The sequence below is a fragment of the Balaenoptera borealis genome (assembly GCF_965194805.1).
Source record: "Balaenoptera borealis genome assembly, chromosome: 13".
In the NCBI taxonomy this organism is placed as follows: domain Eukaryota; kingdom Metazoa; phylum Chordata; class Mammalia; order Artiodactyla; family Balaenopteridae; genus Balaenoptera; species Balaenoptera borealis.
The window spans coordinates 4,580,627-4,596,281 of NC_138870.1; the positions used below are offsets into that span (position 1 = coordinate 4,580,627).

General features: G+C 50.3%; 1 long non-coding RNA gene across 3 annotated transcripts in view; it reads right to left on the bottom strand.

Moving 5' to 3' along the window:
• Positions 1-15,655, bottom strand: part of LOC309610271 — a 156,176-nt gene that overhangs the window by 16,907 nt on the left and 123,614 nt on the right. For 2 of the 3 annotated variants that reach the window (XR_014233810.1, XR_014233811.1), the window contains exons 3-4: positions 10,048-10,265; positions 4,159-8,855 (exon numbers count right to left, since the gene is read on the bottom strand). This is a non-coding gene — a long non-coding RNA (uncharacterized lncRNA). Of the gene's footprint in view, positions 1-3,483; positions 3,682-4,158; positions 8,856-10,047; positions 10,266-15,655 lie in introns of all 3 variants that reach the window. The other variant, XR_014233809.1, reaches the window with a different exon arrangement.

Genomic DNA, 15,655 nt, shown 5'->3' on the forward strand with positions numbered 1-15,655 from the left:
AAACAGGTAACTGTGGTACATTTCATCTCTTTTCATTTCAAATCACATTTACGAGCATCTGCTAAGTGCCAGGTGCTGAGCTGAGTTCTAGACCAGTGCCGCCCAATAGAGATATAATGCAAGCCACGTATGTAATTTGGAAGTTTCTAGTAGCCACATTAAAATGATTAAAGGGAAATAAGTTTTGCAAATTTTCAAATATTAGAAAAAATATAAAGATTAAAAAATAACATTTCAAACTTTGGAAAGATTTTTTTTAAAAAAAGAAATAGGTGAATGTGGTCTGGCCCTGCTGACCTTCCCCCCAGCCCACTGCTCCCAGCCTCTTTCCTGAACTTCGGCCTCCCTGGCCTTCCAGGTCCTCCCACAAACCAGTCTTTTCCCCTGGGATATTCCACAGCTCAGGTCTCTGCCTGGTGTCCCCTCCCCATCTCTGCCACTGCTTCTTGTCGTTTGGTAAAGAGAATGCAGTGATAGATGGCCGACAGGAGCTGGATGGGTACCCAGTATCTGGGGGTGTTCACACTTGATCAAGTGGGGAACGATGCTTTCATCCAGGTACGTAGAATGGATCCTCGTGATGGAATTTTGGACTCCATGATGATAGGACTTTCATCTACGATTGTGTAGATTGTTCTTGACGTAGAACTTGAAGCTGAGGGGTGAGTGAGATGGTAAACCCATCTGCACTCTGCTCACCAAGCCACGCCCCCCGGCACAGAGCGGTCTCCTCCTGAAGGAAGGGCTGACTTTTCTCCTTTTCACAAAGCCACTGACCTAGCCAGTGGCAGCTTTGTGCTGAAGGGGGATCTGGGGGCTGGGGAGAGGTCTTGCCAGCCCCTCTTAAGATGCATCTCACAAGTGGCCCCCTGCATTGTCTCTGTATAAGTTCTGTGGAGTCGAGGAGATACATATTTGTGTATTTGTGATCATTCTTAGGTCTTGACCTTGAGATTCTCTCAGGGAGAAACAGAAAAAGAATAGAAACATCAATCATTTCAATAAATCTTATTTTGGGCCCAACATGAACCATCTCTCCTCAAAACTCTGGTTCCCTGGAATTCAGATGGGGTTTCCACAACAACAGGAGACATGAGAGTCTCAGACTCTCTCAGAGGGAGTATTACTAAGAATTAGGGGAGGACAGAGTCCCATCCAGATGAAGGAGGCCTTCTGGAGAAAGGTCCGAGGGACATAGCCATTGGATATCACTGTCCTGATGGTATAAAACCTCCCCTACGATATCATACCCACTGTATAAACTCACACCATTCATTTAAAAACCCCTACCCATTTAAGCAACATTAGAAAATTTCCAAAACATCCCCTTCCCTTCTTCCTTCTTCCCATCTGCCAATAATCAACCATTTAAAAAAAAAAAAAAATTAGTGCCTGCTACGTGCCAGCAGGTACAAGGGGCCACAGTCAGTCTCTGGTCTCATAGATCTTAACAGAAGTTTCCAAGGTGGTTTCTCCAAACAGAAGATTTTAGGTCTGAGATGATCTCGGGGAATTTGATGCTCCGATTTCCAAAATCCCCGGATCCCCCTTCATGCTCTGTAATGTGTTGCCAAATGCTGAAGGCACTTAGTTCTAAGTCGCTGATTACATGTCAAGGAGAGCAAGGTGCCCAGCCCCTCCCCAAAAAGGATGAAGCTACTTCTTCCCTGTGCTCGCTCACCGCCTGGGAAGTGCATTCAGATTTCCCAAACACCAAGTCGGTGACACTGACCTCCAGGACAGGACTTTATCAAACTTCCTCTCCGAGCCTCGGTTGCTAAGCACACCATTTAGGTCTTCTTCACTCACTCTCCTTCATCAAAGCTTTTAGGCCATCTGTAGCCTCCTATTTATTGCTTTAATGTCAGATGTTGGTTGAGCTTCTGTGTTAATTTTGCAATCAGTTTGGATAAACAACAAAAATGATAAGACACAATCCCTACCACATTTGAACTCATGGACCAGTTGGGGAGGAAGAAAGTATGTAAACCATTTCAGTTCAGGGTGATAAGAGCCACAGCAAATCCTACAGAAAGACAGAAAACATAGCTCTTAACTTTAGCTGATGCAATTGGGGAGGCTTCGTGGAGCAGTCATTTTGAGCTGAATCTTAGAGTATAAATAGGAATTAACCAGGTGGGGAGGTGAGGGAAGACAAGTCCAGGCAGAGGGAACAGTGTGTGCAAAATGCCAAGGAGGGTGTGCTGGACGGTCCACGGAGACACACCCTCCCTCCAGGGCAGTCTTCTCTATCTGAGCACCTGGGAACTAATGAGACATGTTACCTGCCCTCTCTCCTACACCCAACACACAGTGGTGGGACGGGCATGGAATAACCACTAGAGACACTCCCATTCCAAAAGGGGGGAAACAGGAGACATACGGGAGTCCCTGGTCTAAAGCAACTCTGAAATCTGATGGGAACATGTGGTCCGTTCCCTGATTAGAGACCAAGCCCTGGAAATTACCTGCTGCGGTCTTGGTTCTGTCCTAACAGCCATTCTTCCTTTTCCTGAAAAGGTAACCTGTATTTGCAACTGAGACATTTTCTCAGACTATTTTCAGGCTGTAAAAGTTTGGGGGTCCAAAGACCTTTTTCTTTTTTTTTTTGGTATGTTCTCAGTCTCCTGCAGTCTAAGCTAGTGGTGTTTCTGCTTGTACAATTTTCTTAAAACCTTTGGAAACCTCCTATGAATCTTACTGTGGTTCATGCCATTAGAAAAATAAAAAGTCACATCCACAAACCTCTTGGGGATAAATCATCCTCTCCCTTTGGCTTCTGCCAAAGCTACCAAGGATTCTTAAAACTCCTGGATTTTGTTTGTTTGTTTTCATTTTTGTTTTTGTTTTTGAATGAATAGTTCTCTAAGGCATTACTTTAAATCTTTCCAAGGTCTTATCAAAGGACTTTACAATCATACTCTCAATTTTGTCTTTACACCATGTTTTTCTGCCCCTTCCCTGAATTTTATTTTTTTCCAGAAGCTATTCTTGATTTAACATGGATTTCCATCTGGAGAGGCAGGAGACTTTCCAAACTGTGCAGAGTCTGTCTCCTTTATATTTAACTTTTTTGTTTCCTTGAGCTTCTCTCTCTCTCCTCTCAAATTTTAATATAAGCAGCAAGAAGAAGTCAGGGTGACCTTTAACCCTGCCTGGAAATCTTAGCTAGATCACCCAACCCAAAGGGTGCACTTTCTATTTTCCCCATTATTGCAGGCAAGAGTGTTACTCAACTTTCTGCCTCTGCATAATGGACCCTCTTCTCTCTAGTTGCCAGTAACATGTCCCTCATTTTTCTTTAATCCTGATAGCTAGCTTTCTCGAGGGACACCAGGCTTCTGCTAACAGCCTCTTTGAGACCCTTTAGATTTTTACTAATACTGTCCTCAAGGTCCTTCCAGCTGCCGTCCTCCACTGTCCCAAAGCCACTCTCATATTTTTAGGTGTTTTGTGACAGCAGCCACTGCACTTGTCTCCCACCTTCTGCACCCTGACTTTGGACTCCCTTGTCTATTTCCGCCCCCGGCTGCCGCCCATGAAGCCTGCTTCCCGTTCCTTTCCATGCTGTGGGTAGACGATTTTCTTCCAGAACTTCGACTCCTTCTGAAGGTCCTGGGAAATCCTTCCAACATATCCCTCCGAAGATCGGTTCCCCAGAGGAGCTGTCTTGGGAAAGAGCTGAAAGACAGGCTTAGTCAAAGTTTTTATTGGAGGCTGTCTTCAAAAAACAAACAAACAAATACCTTTTCAGGGTACCAAATATTTCATCGGGAGAAAAGCATCAAAATTCTGTGGGAAACATTTTTAATTCTCTGTTTGAAAGCAAAACCCAGACAGTGAGATCCATTTCTAACATCTCAGGAGAGAGAAAGAAAAAAATGTGGGCTTAAATTTCTGTTAGGCTAATGTAGGTTATTATTGTTTTACTTTTATTTTCAAACATTAGCTTGACAGTAGAAGGAGTGCATGGCCAAGTGGGGAAGGCTAAGGACTCATGCAGACCTGGGCAAGTTTCCTAAGGCCACAAACCTCAGTTTCTCCATCTCTAAAGTGGAATTATAATTACATTTACCTCCGAAGGTTGACGTGAGGGTTAGAGGAGATACAAAGTATGTAAAGTAGCAGAAGCAGAACATCCAGCGGATGGTCACTCACCTCCTCTGGCCTCATTAATACGGAAACTACAGAAATGACTCCTCATGGTTCCTCTGAAACCTCCACTGGTCGTTCCTGAAGCTTCTGGAACCAGGAGTCTGTGTTCCCACTCCCCGGGGAGGACGCTTTGCTGGGGAGGAGTTGGGGGAAGGCAGCTTCCCTCTTGCCCTCTTAGGAATTAGGATCTCTCCCATACTAAAAAAAATCCCAAGTTTAGGACTACGGAATGTGGACATCTCCAGGGACCACATTGAATCTGTTCCCAAAGGACTATTTCAGGGAAGAAACAAGACCCATTTAATTTTATGTCTGCCTTAAATCCACCCTTGATGTCATCTTTCTGGGTTTCTCTCCTCCACAGCCCAAATCTCTTCCATGCTGCTTCCCAGGAGAAGCCTTCAACTCTGTCTCCCAAGCAGCCCTGAAGCAAGAGGCTGGAAGCCAGTCTAGCCCCTGCAACCAGCAGCGGGTCCCGGCTCCCACTGTGGCATCAAGCTGGGAAAAGCATGGGATTGGGAAAAGGAGAGAATGACAAAGGTGAAAATGAGCTTCAGAGAAGGAGTTTTAGGAGAGTAGAGAGGAAGCATTGTTTGGAAGCACGATGACGTACCCAGGTGGGAAGAAGTTCTTGGGGGTAGATGTGAACAAAAGCAGAGACACAGGAGAGGGGTTTGAAGGGGAGGAGTATGAAATACACTCGAGGGAAAAGCTGCGAAAGGAGGGAGTCCGAGGAGGAGTTAGTCAGACTTGCTGGGATTCTGGCAGGTTCCTCTCCCTACTTTTCGCCACCTTCCTCTGGATGATTCCACCTTTTTAGACACTCTGTCTCCTTTGCCCCCTTCTGGCTTAGCTCGGCTCAGGTTGTCTCTCTCTGGAGATGACGCAGCCTCTTGGTCAACCGGCCCCTCCCCGCGCCCCTGCCCCTACCCATGCAGCTCACAGCCCCCGTGACCTCTTTCAGTCTGATCTAGTCCCCGACCCACCTCCGACCCCAAGCCCCTTGGCGGATCCCGCACCTCCCGGATCGGAGGTGGATCCCACACCCTCAGGGTCAGATCTGAGCCCCTCATCATGGTGCATCAGTCTTCTGTGATCTGACCTCCCAGCCTCATCTCCCTCCATCGTCCGCTCCAGCCTCTCTGCGGAGCCCATCGCCCAGAGCCTGCCTGGCCCCCGTCCCCTGTCCTGCGTTGGTTCTGCCTCTCACTCTGTCCTTTCTCTCTCTCTGGCCGACTTACATGCATTTGAGCACACGGGGCGTTTCCCCTTCACGTCAGATCCATTTGCCCTGCTTCCCCAGCGAGTTCCCGTTTGGTTTTCACGTTTCGGCTCAGACACCCTCTTCTCCTTGACGCCTTCCCTGCCGGTACCACCCCTCACCCCCGCCGAAGCTGACCCAGGCACACCCACGCTGGCTTCTGTTTTCCTGCTTGCTCGGCACCAGCTTGCCTCTGATGCTTCCGGATGGAGACGCTGCCTTATTCTCATCTAGGATGGTTTCCGGAAGGATTCCCACACTGACAGAGTGAACGGATGGATGGACCCTCACCTGGCGGCAAAGAAGAGGTGGTCGGTGGGGAAAGAAGAGGTGGTGGGGGGAGCCAGTGAAGGAAGGAGGTTTGGTGAGGAGGAAGGTGCGAGAAAATACAGAGAAGAAAACAAAGGGTTTGGGTAAAAGCAACACCTGTATTTTTGCGGAGGCTGGTAACTCCTATTTTAGGGGAGAAAAGTCCTGCATCCAAACAGCACCTTGGGCTATTTCTGTTGCTTCTAAATGAAGAATGAGAGTGGGAGGGGGTCCCAGACCCTAGAACCAGCACCACTTAGGAATCACCTGCCTCCCCCTTCAGGCCTCACTTCCTGGGCCTCCAGATGCCTTCCTTCCCTTGGTACTAACTCTGTCCCTGCCCTTCCCTTCACTGTACCCCCAAACCATCACACCCTACCAGGGACAAACCCCCCAGTCTTCCCTCTTACTCAGGGTCCCCACCTTCCTCCTCTACTTCCTCCTGACTTATTTCCCACGCTGATCCCTCCCCACCCCATCTCCCCCAATTCATCTCCCTTTTCCACACCCTAGGAGCACACGTCACTCATCCATTGGTCCGAATCCCCAACCAAAGGCGTGCTGCCTCAACTGCTCAGCCTCCTAAAAGCCCCCCAGGTTCTGTTAAGACAATAGGAACATGTATGGGACAATCATCTTTTAAAACCTCCAAGGCACTCCATTGCCTCTGCTCAAGATACCACTTGACTCAATGTCTTGGACGTTGCAGGGCCTGGCCCGTGGCTGAAGATGAATGTCTCTGCGTGTCCAGGGTCAATGACTTGTGGGGTTTTATCAGCGCCGGCAGGGTGGGAAAGGTAATGGAGAACCAGTTCAAGGGACCCCACTCCCCCTCCGTCCCATCCTCACCCCTTTGGTGCAAACGCCGTCTACACAGCCTGGGCACCACACCACGGTTTATTTTTATCTGTTGATTTTGCAATTAACAAAGAGAAGGCGCCTCTTTCCGACACGCTGGTTCAGGGGTTCAGCGCATCTCGCTACCTTGACCTCTTTACCAGCCTCCGACGTCGCGGCGTGGCTGCACAAATGGGAAAGATTTACACTTATTTTCCTATAATGGAAAACTCATCGCCGGACATCGAGTTACTCACTTTGATTTGTTTTCTTTGGAAGAAGCGGCCGGCGGCGGCGGCGGCGGCGGCAGCAGTGCCCCAAGCTGGGTCATTAATATGGCAGCAACAGCAACAAAGACCTTTACAGCCGCTGCCTGTAAACCGTGGATAAAGTTCAAGCATTTATTCTGTCTGAGGCCTCCCAGTGTCTATAAAAGCCCAGCACGATTATATGATCAGTGTCAAGACCCACTCTCCCTCTTTGTGCTCCGGGGTGCATTTCCTTGCCCTGTCCCTCCGTGTTGCCACCGCAGCTGCTCTGGTGCTAATAGCAACCCAAGGCGCAGACGACTGGAGTGTTCCTTGGGCTTTGTTTTAAACATGGTGTTTGCTTGTGTTAACTACCGCCTGGCTCTCTGACACCCGTGAATGGAGCTATGCGGGGCTGTCAATCAACAACAATAATAATGCCATCTGGGTTTGAATAATACTAACGAGAAGAAGAAGAAGAGGGATACTGTGTATTAACATAGCACCTTTGTCCCAGAAGCTCAGAGGGCGTTTGGGATAATAATTCATTCATGCTCGGAGCACTGCTTGGCGGTAGATATTATGATCCCACCGCGGGGGACTGAGACACAGAGAGGGCAAGTGGCTGGCCCCGAGGTCACACAGTAAGTCAGGGGTGGCATAGAACTTAGTTGCTGAGAGTCCCCCAAAGCACTGGCCCTGCAGGATCACACTGATCTATGCCTCTGTGCCTCTGGTTTTAAGCTCTAGTTATACGAGGAGCTATAAGACCTAGTTTTTCCATACCTTATGGGATGAAGGAAAGGAAGAAGTGAAAAGAATGTCCTAGGGTGGAGGACACCTCAGAGATACTCAGCGTTTTCAGAGAGCCCATCCAAGCCAGGGGCAAGGAGGCGAGGGTGACCGGATGTAGGGGTACCACGCCGAGAGACATCTGGGATTTCCGAAGGGGTGGGAGGATGGTGGGAGGATGGTGGAAGGATGTTAAAGCGAGATGGATAAAGAGAAAGAGAGATTTCCCAAGTAGGGGAAAAGGTGAGCTCAGCACAGAGCCAGAAAGCTCTCAGAAGGCCAAACAAGGAGCAACAGCCAGCCAGAAGGAAGGATAAGGCTGGAGAGGCCAAGAATTTCCTGGTTTGGTCTAAAATCCCATTCTGCACTTTGCAGGTCCCACCGAGGTCCCTCCTTTCCCGAACCCCTTAGCACCCGGGGGGTTCAAACCTGTCACTTTAACTCAGTAGATTCTCTCCTAACTTCTCTGTGCCTCAGTTTCCACCTCTGTAAAACCGGTTAATAACATTGTCCCATTGGGTGGCCTAGCACAACGCAATAACTTCCAAATTAATCTCTCCGACTCCAACCTCTCTCCGATCCCTGTCGTTGGGTCGTGATGAGGATGAAATAAATAAAATGCTGAGAACAGTGCATGACACATAGTGGTGCCTTATAAACGTCAGCTGCTCTTATCACAGGCGGTAATAGGACTGTAATCGTCACCATCATCATCTTCCTCTGGCCTCTTCCTCCTGGACAGTTAAGGAATGGAACAAGCACCATGGGGAAAGTGTCCAGCCATATAAGGCCACATGTGAAAGCTTCCAGGGCCACCTCCCTCGGCCGTGCTGTGTCGCTTTCAGGAACAGCACTCTGCAGACCGGCACTGCGCTACCCTCACGCGCTGTGTGCTTTAATCCTGTCTCCTCTGATAGACTCTGAACCGCGCACGGTAACACATCTAATTCTCCTCCATCCCCCAGGGCACCCAACTCCACTTGACAGGCAGCCTTTGCTCGGAAGACACATGTCACTTTTCCATGATTTCTCGACCACCTGCCATGTGCCGGCCTCTGAGCTGATGTATTAGGGAGGCTCTTCCCTCGGGAGATCAAATTCCTTGGTAGAAGAGATAAGCCATATGAGGAATAATTCACAAACCTTAGCGGGCCTCAGAATTCCTTGGACGGCTTGTTAAAAAGAATCTAAAATGACTTCGAATGCCCATCGAAATTTCATTTTTATTCTTTTTCAGTGGAACTTGTGAAAGTCTGTAAGAAAAGAAATGACGAGATCAAAGAGATAGCCCAGAAAATCAACCTTGCAATGCGGTAGAGTGTGGATGAGACCAAGGAGAGATTGAAGTTGGGGAAATTGATTCGGGAGTAGCTGTCGTATTCTAGGGAGGTGCGAAAAGTGCCGAGCGAAATAACGAACTGATGGATTGGTTTTGAAGTCTTCTTAAACCTCTCATCAAATCCTTACTCTCCCGGTTCCCTCTCCCTTGCAGAGCTGGAGCTGACACCTTCTGCCCTATAAGTTCGTTATTTATGGTCTCGTCTGTCCTTTGCTTTTGTCCCTGACCCAGTTTAGAGTCGCTTTATCACTGGGACTGCCTCTGCGGCCCTCTAGTTTCCAAGGCAAGCATTCTTGGCAATCAATAAACAGATTTACAGTTCCTCCCCAGACTTTCCAGGCAGAAAGCCCCTGTGTCACATCTCTCCAGGGCGCAGGCAAGTCCTCCTCCCTCTTCTCCATCCCTCACCCCATGCGAGGACTTTGACCTTGAGTGGATTTGGGCTCCCGTTTTCTCTTTTCCTCTAGACTCTGAGCTCCTTGAGGGCAGACCCCAACCTCTATCCCGCATTCCTTTTCAGTGTAGCGGCTGCCATAGTGTAGGTGCTGGAGAAATCTGTCTTGAAAATAATTAAGGACACATTTTATTAAAACTATCTGTCATTCTTTGTGTATTAGATATGGAATGCCACATCCCCTGTAGATATCCTTGTGAAAGCATATGGCTTACGGGATTTCTGTTTCAGACAGAATTTGTTAGATCCACACAAGAAGGCAGTGTCTGTGGGACGGCCTTCAAGAACAAGAAGTCACCTCCGTAACAGAAGAGTCTTCACAAATATATATGACTTCTTCCCTCCCTCCCTCCTTCCTTCCCTCTCTCCCTTCCCTCCTCTCTCCCTCCCTTCCCTTCCTCTTCCCTCCCTTCCTTCCTTCCCTCCCTCCTTCCTCCCTCCTTTCCTTCCTTCTTCCCTCCCTCCCTTCCCTTCTTCCCTTCCTTCCTTCCTCCCTCCCTCCCTTCCATCCTTCCTTCCTTCCTTTCTCCCTTCCTTCCTTCCTTTCTTCCTTCCAGCAACACACGGTGACTGTGTGAGATTCTTATACAAGGCACCGTGGGAGATTGGTTCCTGCCCTTAAGAAGTTCAAAATCCAATGAAAGATACACACCCACTCATCCTTTTATCGGATAAACTGAATTTTATTTGAAACCAAGGCACAAACCACACAGGTCCGCCTGTGCAGGAAGGAGAAACAGGATCGCGGTGCTGGAGCTAGAATCAGGGGAGCTGGACCGCTGGGCTGCTTCTCCGCAGAGGAGCTGTAGGCACAGCCTGGTGGGGTGCGGCCCAGAGAGCCAGAACCGCAGCGATAATGTGGCAGGTGAGCTGCGGGGAGATGGAGAAAGATATTGATGGACCTAAATGAGCCGCAGTGAGGACACGGGGTCCTACTCACAGGCAAGGACACGGATGGAAGCTTTGGGAACAGTGACATGAACCCCAAGTCCAATAGCACTGGCCCCGGTGGTCAGCCGGCCTTGGCCCTGTGTCTTGAGGCTGCGGTGCTTTCTCCACTTTCCCCCGTGGCTGCAGGACACGCTGGACACTTCCCTTTGGGGCCTGGGCCTGGGGATTCATCTGGCCTGGGTCTGGATCGATCTGTCCTTGGAGCGTTTTTCTTGAGAACCCTCACTCCCTTCCCTCTCCTCACCCAGGGCATGGTCTTGACCTTCAGCCTGAGACGGCGCTCTCAAGCTGAAGCTCTCAGTCTCTGAAGCTCTGTGCTCCCCCCAGGAGACAGACCACCACGATGGGCAAAGGGCCCCCGGGCGCCGGCCCCCTGCTCTGCTGCCCAGTCCTCACCACGCCATGGATTTTCCTGGAGGGAAACAGAGGAATCCACACGCTCCCGGCTTGAAAAGATTCCACGCTGTCTGCACAAACAGAGCCTAGAGTCTCCCGGAACTGCCTTGCTCTCACCTCACCCCCAGAAAGGCTCCCTTCCCAGCCCTTGCAGGCAGGCTGTGAATTGTGGCTCTGACTGCTACACACTGATGTACTATGGGGCTGAGGCTTGGGGTTTCTGCCTTAAAAAAAATAAATCTCTGCATTTCCTCTCTGCATTGGTCATGCTCGTCTCTGAGGACCTTTACTTCCCAGGCAGCCCTGAGCAGCACAGACAAGCGGATTCTTGGGAGCGGCCTGACCTCACTGCAGGCACCCAGGCATCGCTGTGTGGTCTGCAAACACGGTCAGCCGACGTCCACCAGAGCCACACACACGACGAACCGTTCACCATGCTCGGACGCCTTTCCACGCTCTGGCGCCTCTGCCCACAATGCCCCTTCTTTCCTGCTCTGCTTGGGGAACTCCTGTTCATTGTTCAATGCTTAGCTTTAAGGGCGCTCATATTGGGAAGACTTCCCCGCCTCCCAAGTAGAAAGATCCTGGCTTCTTCCTTCACTGTGCTCTTTGGAGGTGCCTCAGTGACAGTGCTGAGGAGGCTGATTTATGGTTGTCTGTTTAGAGATCACTTCCCCATCTAGACTATGAGCGACCTGGGGGAGGCCCTCAGGAGACAGTTGTACAGGTTGTGCACTGTTCAACCCTCTGGGGTGCCATTCACGTTGTAGTCTAAATATATCCTGCACAGTTCTAAGCAGCAGCTTTGAGGTAGTTGGATCTTATTGTTAATAGGGCCTGGCGCACAACAAAAGTTTGTTTATTCAACCTAATGTAAGGCCTCTGCTCAGATTTTAACTCCTCCTGCCCTGGTCCCATAAAAGATGAAAGAAACACGAGTTAGCCCAATAGCCTCACAGTGAGAAAATGTCCAGTTCCCCTTGGAGACAGTACATTAGTTATAGATCTAGGAAGATACTCAAGATCTCAATAAGGCCTTCAAACAGCTAATGGCTGGTCCAGGGGTATCAAAGGGGGTTTCAACTCATGGGCCAAATCAGATTAGGAGACAGTGACTCCCCAAAGCATTAAACTGACAAGTCCGCTGAGTCAGCATCCGAGCTCAGTGGGAAGGAAGGCCCCGTGGATGTGTGAAGTCTGTCCTGGAGGAGCGATGGGAAGTGGAGGCTTGTGTGCCACGTGGCTGCCGCCCTTTCCAGTCTGGTCCTGGACGAGTGACAGTGAGCCGTCAGACAGTATAATAGGAGCCACTGTCCTGTCCTGCCCTGATGTTCTCGGGGTCCTATGACTGGTACATGAATTTTTGTCCCAGTGCCTCAGTTTCCCATCTATGTAATGAGATAACTTTCTTTCAGGGTTTTGGAGGGTCAAAGGGGAGCTTCTAATCCCGGCCCCGCCTCCAGTAAAAGAAAAAGACTCTGTGGGATAGAGAGAGGCCCAGAACACCTTTCAGCTCACCCAGCAATATAGGATCCGCCCCCATCCTCACTCTGACACCCATTTATTTTCTGGGCGGCCCCCCTACCCCTGTATCCTGAGATTAGGAGAAAATGAAGATGGGAGGGTAGGAAAGGCAGTTATAATAATAACAACGATTCTGACTACTTGAAATGCAGTAGACAGGCATCAGTGGGTAGGGCAAGGGTTCTGGTTTGCCCTCTATCACTGAAGGAAGGGCCAGAGGGTCGTGATCAGGACCCCAGGCTCCGGGACCCCCTCGCCTGGGCTCAGCTCCGGGTCGTGATACTAGTCAGCGATGTGACGCCGAGCAATTTGCTTCACTTGACACTCCAGTTTCCTTGTCTGTGAAAGGGGGCTGACGTCGCACGTAGCTCTCAGAGTCGTGAGGATTAAGGGACCTAAGAAACGTGTGGTACTTAGAGCAGAGCCTGGTTCACGGCAAGCTTCCAGCGTTACTGTTACTTGAGCGGTTACTCTTACCATACGGTGCTGCCCTCCCAGCCCAACGAGGAAGGGGCCGTGGACATAGACAATGTGACAGGAGCACTTGAGGATGGACCGGGGGCCACCCAGTAGACCAGCAGTGACCCGCTCCCATTGCTTCCACCCCACCTCCACCCCCGTTATCATTCTAGCTTTCAGGGCCTCAGCTCGAGCTGTCCCCCACCTCCCACCGCATCCTTTTCTCAGGTGGTCTGTGCATGAGTGAACGACCACCTGCCCCCAGCGTGCTCGGCTCTCTGCCAGGAATGTCAGAGCTCAGACACTCTGTCTTGAGTGCCAACCACTTAATAAAAGACCCTGTGGACACTGTGGCACCTGTAAGGCTTGCAGATCCCCTGGATGATGCCGTAGCTTGCTGCACTAGTCCTAAGCGCATGCGTGTATTTATTACTCTTTCATCAGATGCTAAGTGGACTATGAGAGCAAGCTCTTGGAGGAAACAAGAGGGATGCTCGCCCAGCCCTGGCGCGTTTCCTGTGGATCAGTGTGTAGAACGCCCGGGCCTCCCCTGTCTACCTGGCAAACGCTGCTCCATCCTTTCAAGCTCAGCACAACCACAACCTCCCCTGGGAAGCCTTCCTGAGCATCCCCTAACCTCTGAGCAGACTTGGTAACTCTTTTGTGAATTCTTTTTGCCTAGAATTTATAATAGACTTTCTGACGTCATGCTTCAATTGCTTATTACATTCTGAGCCTCCTGCAGGCAGGAAAATCCTGATTTACCTCTGACTGCCCGGCGCCTGACAGGGCCTGGTGCACTGCAGGAGTGCATCGTGTTTGTAGTGACACCTCTCTGCCCACAAAAGCTCTCTGGGGCCACGGATTTTCAGAGTTTAAGACTTGGTTTCAGGTGTGAATCCCAGGCTGCCAGAAGGATTCAAAGCAAATATGAGGGAAGATATGTTGACAATTATGGTCATAAAACTCCAGAAAAACTTACCAGAAATTCTGGAATCTTTTTCTTGGGCTTTACAAATGAGGGAGGATAATTTGGTCCTGATCCTGTTTGGTGGTGGGGACAGACCTGGCTCTCCACTGGCCTTCAGCTCCAGGAGTCTTTAAGATGACTTCTGGGCATATGTGGGTGCCCGTGGGCAAGAGGCTCACCCACTTCCACCTCTCCCTCGCCCTGTCCCACTGGGTAGGGTGCCCAGCCCTGCCTTTCTGCCCAAGTTACAGCCTTCTTTCCAGTCAGGTCAAGTCCCACCTTGCCTACAAAGCCTCTTCTGATCAGCCCCATCCAAAGGGAAACTCTCCTCCCTCTGGGTTCTGGGCAGCACGACATTGACCAGGCCTCTGATTGGTTCAGGAATGTCACATGGGAAATTCCTCTGAAAGAAAACATTATTTCTCTTAGGCCTCTGTTTCGCTCCTCAGCGCTGAGCACAGTTTGGGATCCTGGTGTGTGTGTGTGCATGAGTGCGTGTGTGCGTGTGTGCGTGTGTGTGTGTGTGTGTGTGTGTTGGCATGGCAACATAATATGTATAATCCGATTCGGAGATCCTGGTGTCACATCTGGAACAAAACAAACTCATTTCTAACATCTTGCAGGGTGCATGAGGTCTCTGCCACACTAAGGTCTCGAAGAAACAAAGCAGCCCCCAAACAGGGTGGAGAGCTGACATTCCTTCCCTGCCTGCTGGCCTGTCCTCCCCCTGCCCACCACCCCAGATACAGAATGGAAACCTTCAGGGGAAAAGAATTCTGAACAGCTGTGCGAGAGACCACACAGATTCCCCACATCTGCCAGCATCCAGTCGGTGAGCTCATTTCCCCGGGGGCTGCCGTCTGCGTCTGTGGGGTCCACGTCAGTCTACCTCGGGAGGGGCTGCGGAGGAAAGAGGAAGTGGCCCCAGGTGGAAGGAGACCTTCCTCACATCAGAAAGCTCACTGGAGACAGGCTGAAGGGCGAGGGAGCCCACGGACGCCTGCCTTGACGAAGAGAGTTTGCTTTCGAGAAAGTCCCTTTGTCCGTTATGGTTGAAAGGAGGTATTATCAAATGTACAATGGATTTTAAAAAGAAACTTCACTCCCAGCAAGTCCTCCTCCTCCCTCCCCAAAGTCAAAGTCAAGAAGCGACTGCTGGTTAGAAAATATCCTCCAAAGGAATATGGCCCTGGACCACGACAGCTTTCTAGGGTTAAAAACAACGTTTTAATGTGTACATGCCCTATCGTCCACAAAGAGCTTTCACCCTTTCACTTGTGGCATCTGATCCCCAGGTGGCCGTCTGGGAGAGGTGGGCAGACAGCGCTGACATCCGTGTTGGTACCAGGATAGGTACTGATGTGGATACTGACGTGGGCAGAGCACCCACCCTGATTTTCTAACGTGGAAGCTGAGACTTACAGAGGCTTCCTGGATCGCCCAAGTTCACAAACCAGAAGAGAGGACTCGGGCTCTTGCATTTGACTTGTAAACCCACGTACTTTTCCTTTTGCAAAACCGTGAAGTGGTCTCTCAAGCTGCCTTTTTCTTCTTCTCCCACTTCTTGAGGGCCCTGTCTCACAAACCCAGCCAAGCCCTGGGATTCCTGTGGGTAGGACACAATCTCTTCCCAAGTTGAGTTTGGGGTCCACACCCCGGCAGAGCAGCAGAGGGGGGGTTTCAGCCACACTATCCAACCCCTTTGGAAAGCCCACCGTGATCCTCTGGATGTGTGGCTATGGCCCCAAAGTGTGGGGAACCAGGCTTGTGGGAGATCTGGGTACCCAGGCAGCCTGGCATCTCCTGTCGAGCTGTAGGGCATCACCTATCCTGGGCCTGGGCGTTGTCACCTGTAAATTAAGGGGGCGGGGCCAGTGATTTCCAGAGACACTCCCAGCTCCCCCGGCTTCCAGGGTTCCATGACGGACAGGGGACAAGGGTGGAGAATTTCCCTGGAGGG